This window comes from Diceros bicornis (assembly GCF_020826845.1).
Source record: "Diceros bicornis minor isolate mBicDic1 chromosome 1 unlocalized genomic scaffold, mDicBic1.mat.cur SUPER_1_unloc_8, whole genome shotgun sequence".
In the NCBI taxonomy this organism is placed as follows: domain Eukaryota; kingdom Metazoa; phylum Chordata; class Mammalia; order Perissodactyla; family Rhinocerotidae; genus Diceros; species Diceros bicornis.
The window spans coordinates 323,224-333,444 of record NW_026690861.1 but is presented as its reverse complement, the minus strand read 5'-3'; the positions used below and the strand labels follow the sequence as shown (position 1 = coordinate 333,444).

Sequence of the window (10,221 nt, the reverse complement as noted above, 5' to 3'; positions counted from 1 at the left end):
CTGTTTGCAACAACTTGGATGGACCTTGAGGGTATGATGTTAAATGAAATAAGCCAGACAAAGAAATATGCATGATTTCACTCATATGTAGAAGATAAACATACACAGGGATAAAGAGAACAGATTAGTGCTTACCAGAGGGGAAGGGGGCTGGGGGTTGAGTGAAAAAGTTAAAGGGGCACATATGCATGGTGATGGAAAAAAGTTAGACTACCGCTGCTAAGCACGATACAGTCTATACAGAAATTCACAAATAATAATGAACACCCGAAATTACACAATGTTAAAACTCTTTATAATTTCAATAGAATAATTAAAAAAGAAAAAAAATTCATTCCTTTTTATGATTGAATAGTATTCCACTGTGGGGATATACCACACTTTGTGTATCCATTCACCAGTAGATGGACATTTGGGTTGTTTTCCGTTTTTGTCTGCTATAAATAGGTTGTTATCAACATGTGTGTACAAGTCTGTGTATAGACATATGTGTTTATTTCCCTTAGATGGATTCCTAGGAGAGGAATGGCTGGGTAGACGTATGTAATTATTAAAGACGCATCCAAGCTATTTTTCGCCAGCACTCGATGAGAGTTTCAGTGACTTGAAATCTTCAACAACAGTTGCTATAGTCAGTTTTTTTAATTTTAGCCATTCTCAAGTGTGGTGGAATCTCATGATGACTGTCACTTACATTTCCCCAATGACTCATGTTGTGAAGGAGAAGGCAAGTCACGCACAGATTGGGAGAAAACATCTGCAAAACATATCCCTATAAAAGGATGTGTATTTATAATATATAAAGAGCTCTTACAACGCAATAAGAAGAAGACAAGCAACATGTCATGGCTTACGAGGAGACAGCAGATCAGGCCTGTGATGAGCACCAGGAGTCCCGCCAAGCAGATGAGGATGAGGGCCCAGAAGGGGAGGTCTGGGGAGACAAGTGGTGAGGTAAGCCACGTCCTGTCATCGCCCAAGGGCTCCTGGTGAACCCACTGTGCCTCAACCCTCCTTGACAAGGGTTGGCCAACATTCTTCATCATCCAAGACACTGTGCACACGGTTCTCTTCAATGAGACATAGCATCAACATACTCGTCCCCTACCATGGGCTGGGGCTTCCTGCAGGTTTACCAGGCTTCCGAGTCAAGGTATCATCTCTGTTGGGAGAATATTCTGGAAGTGAATGAAATGGAGAATGCATGTGAGTGTGTTTCACTCTTGTTAATAAAACTTTTTAGACACAGAAAAATAAAGGGAACAGTCTCATAAACATCCATCATCTAGATTTAACAATGTATATTCCATCCAATTAAAACAATATTTCATCAATGTATAAATTATTAACACTTGCCACCCTTGATTCATCCCATGTTTTCAATGAAATATTAAAGTCAAGTAGACATCATGATGTTTCACCCAATTTTAGTTTTCATTTCTAAAAAGTGAGCACACTTTGCTACAAAATCCAAGACCATTATCACAGAACAAAAGTGTAATAAATTAAACCAAATTCATACCTCTGGGCACAGAGGACTGAATTTGGGCTGGACTTTCTTAGGACGGTCGGGGGGAAAATGGGTCATCACAGTTGGCAAGCCTATGGGATCTCTCTAAATTTGTAAAATCCCACTCAAATGTGTTCTTCCATGCCTGGAAACACATCATCCCCTTCTCCTTTATCTATTTCCTTAATATTCATTTTCTAGGATTAACATACAATGTAATATCCTGCAGAAAGTCTTCTCTGAATACCGCCTCCAAGTATGAGTTTGTTCACATCAAATAATTGATAAGTTTCAATTCTCTATTCTTGTTATTGCCAGCTACAACATAAACTCCAGGAGGGGAGGACACACAGCACTCAGTGGGCATGGGGGGAGGGGTGCAGGCCCCCCTACTTGTACCTCTATCCATACAAACTCTTAGAGGTGTGCTGTCTGATATGGAGCACAAACAAGTCTCTTTTTGAATTAAAATTAATTTTAGTTAAATAAAATGAAAAATCTGGTACCTCAGTAACATTAAAAATCAGTAACAATAAAGACCAGTCACAATACCATCCTTCGAGTACTCAACAGCCACATGCGGCTATGCACTAGAGAGCACAGATATAGAACATTCCACTACTGCAGAAAGTTCTAGTGCATTGGTGCTCGTCTAGAGTGGGACTTGGCAAACTATAGCCTGTGGATCAGAAACCACATGACACCCAAACCTGTAAGACTGCTTCACACAGAGCTGGAGGCCCTCACTGACCATCTGGCCCAGTGGCTTTCAGTGGAGAGATAAGGAAACAAAAGTCCAGAGAGGGGAGGTGACTAGCTTGAGGTCACAGAGCTGTCTAGGAGAAGGTGACGGCCTCCAATATTACACTGGTGTCCTTGTCTCTCTCTCTATGGTGGGTAAAGACTGGGGGACTATGCCACCTCCTGTCAGCCTGAGAAAGTTCAATGCTCTCTCAGCCCCAGGCATCCAGAGTCCCCAGAAAAGCCTGACTTCCTTTCCCAATGACTAGGGAGCCTTAACCTCCCCAAGGACACTCTTCCTGTCCAGGGTCAAGTTCTGCAGCTGGGTCCATTCTGGGTCAGACACAGGAATTCCTCATAGATGGCAATTCTGTCCAATCTCTGTGCCAAGGCGGCAAGGTACACAAGGAGTCCACTCCAGTGTGGTTACTGTGGGGGACAGACATGGAAGGGCACAAGGGATGAACAAGGGTGTCTAGAATTCTACCCTGATTCTAGATTCCCTGCTTCTGTGTTCTGTCCAAGATAACTTTCTGCAATAATGTAAACATTTGTCTGCACTACCAAATACACTCATTATTAGCCCCATGTTGTTATCAAGCACTTAAAATGTGGCTAGTGTGTGTGAGTGAGGAACTGAATTTCTCATGTAATTTCATTTTAAGTAATTAATTTATAAATAAATAACCACAGGGAGAACATTTTTGAAACATTTGAGAAAGGTTTTCTGCAAATGCATAAAAACAATGAGAACACTGGTAAAAATGGTCAAAATCAACTTTTCATAAGTCTAGAAATTAATCAACGGCTTGTAAGAATCTGAGGAGGGTTTAGTGAAGAAACATGGTGGAATCTTGATAACGGGAGCAAACTTTGTGGCATTATAACTTGCACTATTCCCATCCTGCTCTCACAATATCCTCCATAACTTTGAAAACCATCAGTCTCAGAACCATGGTAGCTGAGACAACCAGCAGCCAAGCAGCCATAATGGGTTTAGAGCTCTGAAAAGACCCATCCCCATCGAACTGTCACTAGCTGACCTTCCTGGCAGCTCCCTGAAAAAGCCCCATGTTCAGAGCTTGACGTTACTTGAGTCAGAGCTTGCCCAGGGAGGAAAGTCTGTCCCCAGGGCACTTGCTAAAAATATTCAGGGCTAATTGTTTTCTATTGTAGTTGCCTGAGGGAGTGATACCAGCTGAGGCAGGCAAGAGGTGAGCCATAAACTTAGAAGAAAAATTGGGGGCATGAGATGTCCACAGGTGGCTTTGAAAAGCTCCAGTGTATTTGCGGGCATCTTGAAGGCCACAAGGGCTCAGGGCTGTGGCACGCCCAGGAAAAACTTGAGAACATCTTAACCTCTCACCTCTAGTTGAAGGGTTGGCTTAATATCTGAAAACTTGACTATGTGTTACACAATATTAATAGAATAAGGGCCAATAACATGCAATCTCGACCCCATATACAGAAAAGAATTTCACAAAATATAACGCCCTTCATGTCTAAAAAAGAAAACACTCAACAATTTAGGAATAGAAAAAGCTTTCTCAACCTATATACAGCATCGATGAAAAACCCACGGCTAACACCATATTCAATGGTGAAAGACTGAAAATTCCCCCCTAAGACCAGGGACAAGACAATGATGTCTTCCCTTATCTCGTATGTTAATCACAGATACTAAAGGTTCTAATGAGGGTAATTAGGCAAGAAAAAGGAATAAAAGAAACCCAGATTGGAAGGGAAGAGGTAAAACTATTTGTTTTGCAGATGAGAAGATATTGTATATAGAAAAACCTAAAAAATACACTCCTCTCCACACACAATATGTGAATCGTATCCTAATAGGTGTATAAAAAATTTAAATTGCCCCATGTGGTTAGTGGCTCCACTATTGGAGAGCACAGTTAGACTGCTGATATTTGTTGAAAGTCTCCAGAAGAGGAGGAGGAGCAGGATGCTGGAGGTTGGTGGCACCAAATGTTAATGCTTTTCTCATCCCCCGAAAACTTATGGAAGGAGATGTTAGGATTAGCTGACAGGGATGTGGGGCAGAATGGCCACGATGTAAGTGACTTCCAGATCAATGATGTGTCACGGGAGATCAGAGTCATCAGCCACCAGCTCAGCCAATGCTTCCAATCTCCTCAACCTACATCAAGTTTGTGACCAGGCAGGAGTGGAATATGTCTCAAAGCTGGCTGCCGCTGTAGAGCGTGGTGACCTAGAAAAAACGCGAGGGAGAGTGGGTGAGATGAAGGTCTCCTGGGGATGCAGGGGGCCACTGGAGCCAGCGAAATATCACAGACCTTGGGACAAGGGAGACCTGACTTCTAATCCTGGCTCTGCCCCTAACTCACTGTGTGACCTTAGGCACAATACTCCCCTTTCTGAGCTTCAGTTTACCCATGTGAGAAATGGGGAAGGCAGATAGGACACCACCCCTGGGGACTGAGAGAACCCAGACATGAAGGGAAAGTGAAGGGTTGAAACAATCACATAACAGATGTAAGTCAGATGGAGGAATGACGGTGCCATCAGGGCAAGGAGAGACGGGAGTGGGAGACGCCACCTGGTCTTGGGTGTCTCTCAGCAGGGCGGAGTACTCCTAAGATGTGGGCTCCGAGATGCTGAGGTTCCAGCTGATGATGCGGAAATGTAGCTGGTGCTCTCTCTTGATGGATAAACTCTGGGCTGCAGAGCCAGGAGCCACCGAGAAGAAGAGCAGACAGGTGGCGACACTCAGCTCCCAGCACAGAGTCATGGTGTCCCACGGGGTCAGGGTGGTGGGTGCAGACAGCGTCCACACAGGTGGCTGACCCATCCTTCTCAGGCCTGGGGAGAGAGGGATGTGGGGACTCTAGAGAGAGGTCCTGAAACCTCTGGGGGTGGGGGCCAGAACAGGAAAGAGGAAATGGGAGGACAGTTGGGAGACAGAGAGGGGTGGTCACATAAGTGGTCATTAGGGGCAAATGCTGAGGGGAGGGTCTCACCTGAGGGAGACCAGTCTGCAACTTGAGTAGAAGGGGCCCAGGCTGCTCTTCTTGAACAATGATCCAGCTGGGGAGGAAGGAGGAGGAGGAGCAGGAGGGACAGGGGTTGGAGGAGGGGCTGGGTGGGATTTAACCCACCAGGAGCTGCTGGAACCAGGGTTTCACCAGGCTCTGCAGGACCCTCTCAGTGAAGTTGAACGTGGCCTAGCCATTGCTCATGTCTGATGAATACCGGAGGGTGGAGATGGTGACGTTGACTGTGAGGGTCTTCAAATTGTGCCCCAAAGCTGCAAGACGAGAGGGAGAGAGATGGCCATCTCCAAAAGCTGGCCTGAGACCAGCCCAGAGTCCTGCACTCATTATAATCTGTCGTCTTCTGTCCCAGTGGCACCACCACCCACCCGTGTGGTCACCCAAGTCAGAACCAGCATGTCTACTCAGCTCCTCCTCCCTCCCAGTAACACCCATTAACCTTGCACACTGGTCCTCACATACACTCCCTCTCTCCATCCCTGTCCTAGCTCAGGTCTTAACTTCCTTCACCCGGACAAACACCCCAGCAGGCTCACTGGATGCTCTGTCTAAAGGATGTTCTTCATGGACTACTAGAAGAATCTTTCTGAAATGAATACCTCACTAGGGCCACCACTGCTCTAGTACCACCCATGGCTCCCTATGGCCTTCAGTGTTTAGTTCAACCTTCTTGACCTGGCACTCAAGGCTCTACTCAATCTGGCTCCTGCTGACCTTTCAGTCTCATTTTATCCATCTATTGACGGTTAAACATTATGCTTCATGCAACCCAAATTCGTTTCTATTCTCCCCATATGGCATGTTGTTTCTGGCCGGAGCCTTTGCTCACGGAATCCTTTCTGCCAGGAAAATCCTTCATCCTCTATTTGCCAGGGTCCCTCCTACACATTCTTAAAGACTTCTGGTGTAACTTTCTCTAGCAAGCTCCTTCCCTCCAAATTATGCCAGGTGCCTCTCCCCAAAATATCCCACATTGTATTATAATGGTGTGTTAATTTCACAAGTCTAGGGGCTCTCTGAGAGCTGGCTTTAGACTGAATCGTTGGTATAATCTTTGTGATCAGCATGATTGTCCTAAAACCAGAATTTCATACCCTGGCTTCCCAGCTCCTGGATCACACCTGGCTCATGGGGAGTGGGGCCAGAGAGCTTCTCTTGGGAAGGAGAAGGGGCCCCCAGATACCTGTGGTGGCTTCTGGTGGCACAGGTGATGATCAAGTATGCAAGGACGTGGTGGCCGGCTCGGGAGCTGTGGATAAGGCTGTCATCTGGGAGGGACAGAGTGGGAGGAGACCCGAGGCTCACATGGGCTCCAGCACTGGCTGTCTCAGGACCACCATTCACAGGTGAAGCATAAATGAGAGTGAGGGGACCGGTGACTGTGTGAGTAGAGGGATGAGCAAGCCTGTGGATGAGAGGAGCCCAAGAGAGAGTGATAGGTGAACAAGAGTGACTGAAATCAGAGGAGAGACAGATAGGCAGAAAAATGGGCAGATGGATGGGATACCTGGAAAAGGAGGACCAAGAGCGGGGCTTTAGGAGAATTAAAGTGAAAACCATGTGGGGTCAGAATGTGGTGGAGAACATGTTTGTGTCTAAGGCTTTCTCACACTGGGCTGGGACTGTCCACCAGAACCCGGGAGGGAGAGAAGGGATGAATTAGGGCCCTTCCAGGTCCTTCCCTCACTAAGGACAGCAGGTGAAGGAGAACAAGTGCTCCCAAACTACAAATGCAGATGGGACACAGGAGATCAGGGTCAGGAATACTCACTGGTGGTAGTCGGGGCCACGGCTCCATAGGTGTAACCTGTGGAGAGAAGGCGAGAGGAGCTGAGCAAGAGTTGGGGTGAACATAAAGAATTAAGGGAGAGAAAGGATGTAGTGACCTTTGTGGGAAAAGCAGAGGGGAAAGCAGAGGGGACGAGTGGAGGGGTGTTCAGGGGGAAGGCAATAAGTTGAAAGGTGGATGGACCCAGTGATCACACAGTGATGAGAAGACTGAACCCAGAGCAGGAGGATAGAGAGATGGATCATAGCTCACTTTAGAGCAACGGAGGGAACACAGAACAGACAGCATGGCTGTAGCACAGCCCCTCACCACTGAAGTAGAGGCTGTCCCAGTCCAGGGTGAAGGAGGCCAGGTGGGTGATGCGCTGAGTCTCATGGCTCAGCTCCCAGTAGAGTCACTCTCTGTCCAGCCCGGGACCTGCGGGGGTCAGAATGGAAGGTGCAGATGATGTCCAAGCCAGTGGCTACCCCACCCTTCTCAAGCCTGGGGGAGGAAGATCATGGGGATGTGGAATACTGAGCAGGGGTCATTCTGGGTGTGGAAAGTGAGAGAGGGGAAGGGAGGAAGTTGATGGAGATGCTGAAGGGGCTGCTCTGATGCCTGCAGGGGCTCTCCTAGGTGTCTCCCGTGTGAGACAACCCCCTCACAAGTAAGGCCTGACTTCTTTTAGGATGTGGAGGGGGCCTGTGAGTGGCAAAGAGGGGTGAACACACAGACCTGGGTGAGGGGGCACCCGCAGGTCTGCACAGACAGCAGCGAGAACAGTCAGTGCTCTGTGCCATCTGACACATGCAGGCAAGAAAGTACCGTTATGTTCTCTCGGTTCTACACTCCATGGTCTATTCTTTCTACTTCTTTCCTACTCCACAGTCATCACTCAGGCCTAGGGAACAATCATCTTATTCCTAATCTTATTTCCAGCACCTCCCATCTTGCCTATTAAGTCTTCATTCTTAACCATGAAGTCCATTTTAACCCACATGCTTAGACCAAACTCTAATCACATCATCCTTCTACTCGCATCTCTCCAGAGTGTTCCCACTGGACTTAGAACAGAGTCCCAAGTCACTCCTGATCTGGTCCTGCCTGTCCCCCCCCGCCAGTGTGGCTCACACCCCTCCCCCTGTGTTGACTCGGCTCAGCCATCTTTATTCTCAGTTCATGGACACACCAGGCTCTCTGCTTCAGGGGTGTCCTCATGCGGGTCCCTCTGCCTGAAACGCTCTCTTGAACACACTCCCACACCCTCACTCCAGTCTAACCCTCCTACCAGCTAAATCCAGTCCCAACTCTAGCTCTCAAGCTAAATATCAGTCCTTCTCAAGAGGGCTTCTCTGCCCCCTCAGGTTGATTCCCCTTGTGCCATACTCCCACATCACTCTCATCATTAACTTCTCAAAATCCAAATTCCCAAATACAATGTAAATTCCATGGAGGTGGGACAAGGTCTCTCTGGTTCTCCAGGTCCCCATGCATGTGTCCCAGGGCCTGGCTCATGAGATAAGGAATGATCCCGGTTTGTCTAGGACTGCCCTGGTTTGAACACTAAACGTCCTGTGTCCTGGAAAACCCCACTGTCTTGAATAAATGAGGATGGTTGGTCACCATTAATTATACACTCAGAGACTATCTATTGCATGACAAGCACACATTCCCCTGAAGAACATCACAGGAAAGCTAGAAGGAAAAAGGCACACACACATACACACACAATTAGTAGAGGCCAACAACTAAATACAAAATTACTAAACAAGATTCTCTGCAACGTGAATCACCAGACCGTTATTTCAGAAAAGTTTCAAGAAACAAAGTTAATTCCCTTTAAAAGGCAAGGTGGAGAGGACAGTCTTTTTGGAGACTAGTGCCCTTCCCTTCAATCTACAGTGTTGCTTAGTACTCCTCCAAATGATTTGAAATGTCATAAAGAAAAAAATACTCAAAATAAATCTGGATACTGGCAAATTCAATTTTAAATTTGTTATTAATAGAAAGAAGTTCAAATCATCTTCTTCCCTGAATGCTCCTTTATTTGAAATTTATGTGGAGGATTCATAGGACTTTAGAGATCAAATTGAATGGGTCTAAGGAATGTTGTTGAGTATCCCTGCTAATATTTCATAGGATGTCTTCTAATACTACATACACACACAAAACATTTCTGTATTTATATTATATATAAATCCTGACTTTTGAGTATTATGCAATGCAAGTAAATCTATATTTTCTACTATAATACACATTTGCAGTTATTTACGTTTGTTTCATGTGTTTTTATTTGCATATAACTGTACTTACTGAAATATTTACCACACAGAACCACACACAGCTTACCATCTTTCCATCCATCAAATATCAATAATTTTTCTCAAGATACCTTCACTCTCAGTGACTCCAGGTGGTGACAACCCGAGCCCAGGAAAGCTCACTAGCAGGTCTTCTGCACAGCGGAGGCTGCCGGAACCTGTTGGTACCAGGTCCACAGGGTACTCACCTGGTCACACACAAATCCATGGATCAGCAAGGACAGGTGGACCCTGAGCCTGGTTTCACATCAAACTTGAGCTCCACGGATGCTTTTCATGTCTGAGGGGGGATAAAAAGCACAAACAAGCTTTTGAGGCCTTTTATAGGGTGTTGGATGGAAAGGCCAACCCCATTCACTTTTCTATTTTTGTATTTACTGATTTAACTGTAACTGTTGGTTGTGGCTGGATTTTCCCGATTCCTGTCCAGCCACCTGCTGCTCCCTGAGATGGGAGAAAGCAGCTTCGTGCTGTGTGCACTTGAGTCGCTCAACTCACTTGGCTGGAAAGAGACTTTTTGGTGACTCTGGACCCTTTAAACAAGCTTGTCATTTAGGGACCCTGTAAGTGACTCGCTGACTTGTCAACAATTTCCACACTTCATTCAGGGCTCGGGAGATTTTCAGGCCCTGGAGCAGGTTTCCAAACCTTGGCACAACAGATATTTGGAGCTGGATAATTCTCTGTCGGGCCGTCCTGGGCCCTGGAGGATGCTGAGCAGCATCCCTGCCTCCCCCCCTAGATGCCAGGAGCGCCCCATTTGTAACGACCCAAACATCGCCTCCAGAAGAGGCTAAAGCCCCCTGGGGACAAAATCACACGGAGGACGGTGACGGGGAATCAGAGTAGGGG

At 46.5% G+C, this 10,221-nt stretch overlaps 1 long non-coding RNA gene across 1 annotated transcript; it reads right to left on the bottom strand.

The window, feature by feature from the left end:
• Nucleotides 1-6,582: 6,582 nt before the first annotated feature.
• On the bottom strand, nucleotides 6,583-7,500 carry LOC131401580 (uncharacterized). Its single transcript, XR_009217768.1, has 3 exons — nucleotides 7,376-7,500; nucleotides 7,049-7,084; nucleotides 6,583-6,682 (listed from the first exon to the last, which is right to left on the bottom strand). It is a non-coding gene; the product is annotated as an uncharacterized LOC131401580 (long non-coding RNA).
• Between the last annotated feature and the right edge of the window lie 2,721 nt (nucleotides 7,501-10,221).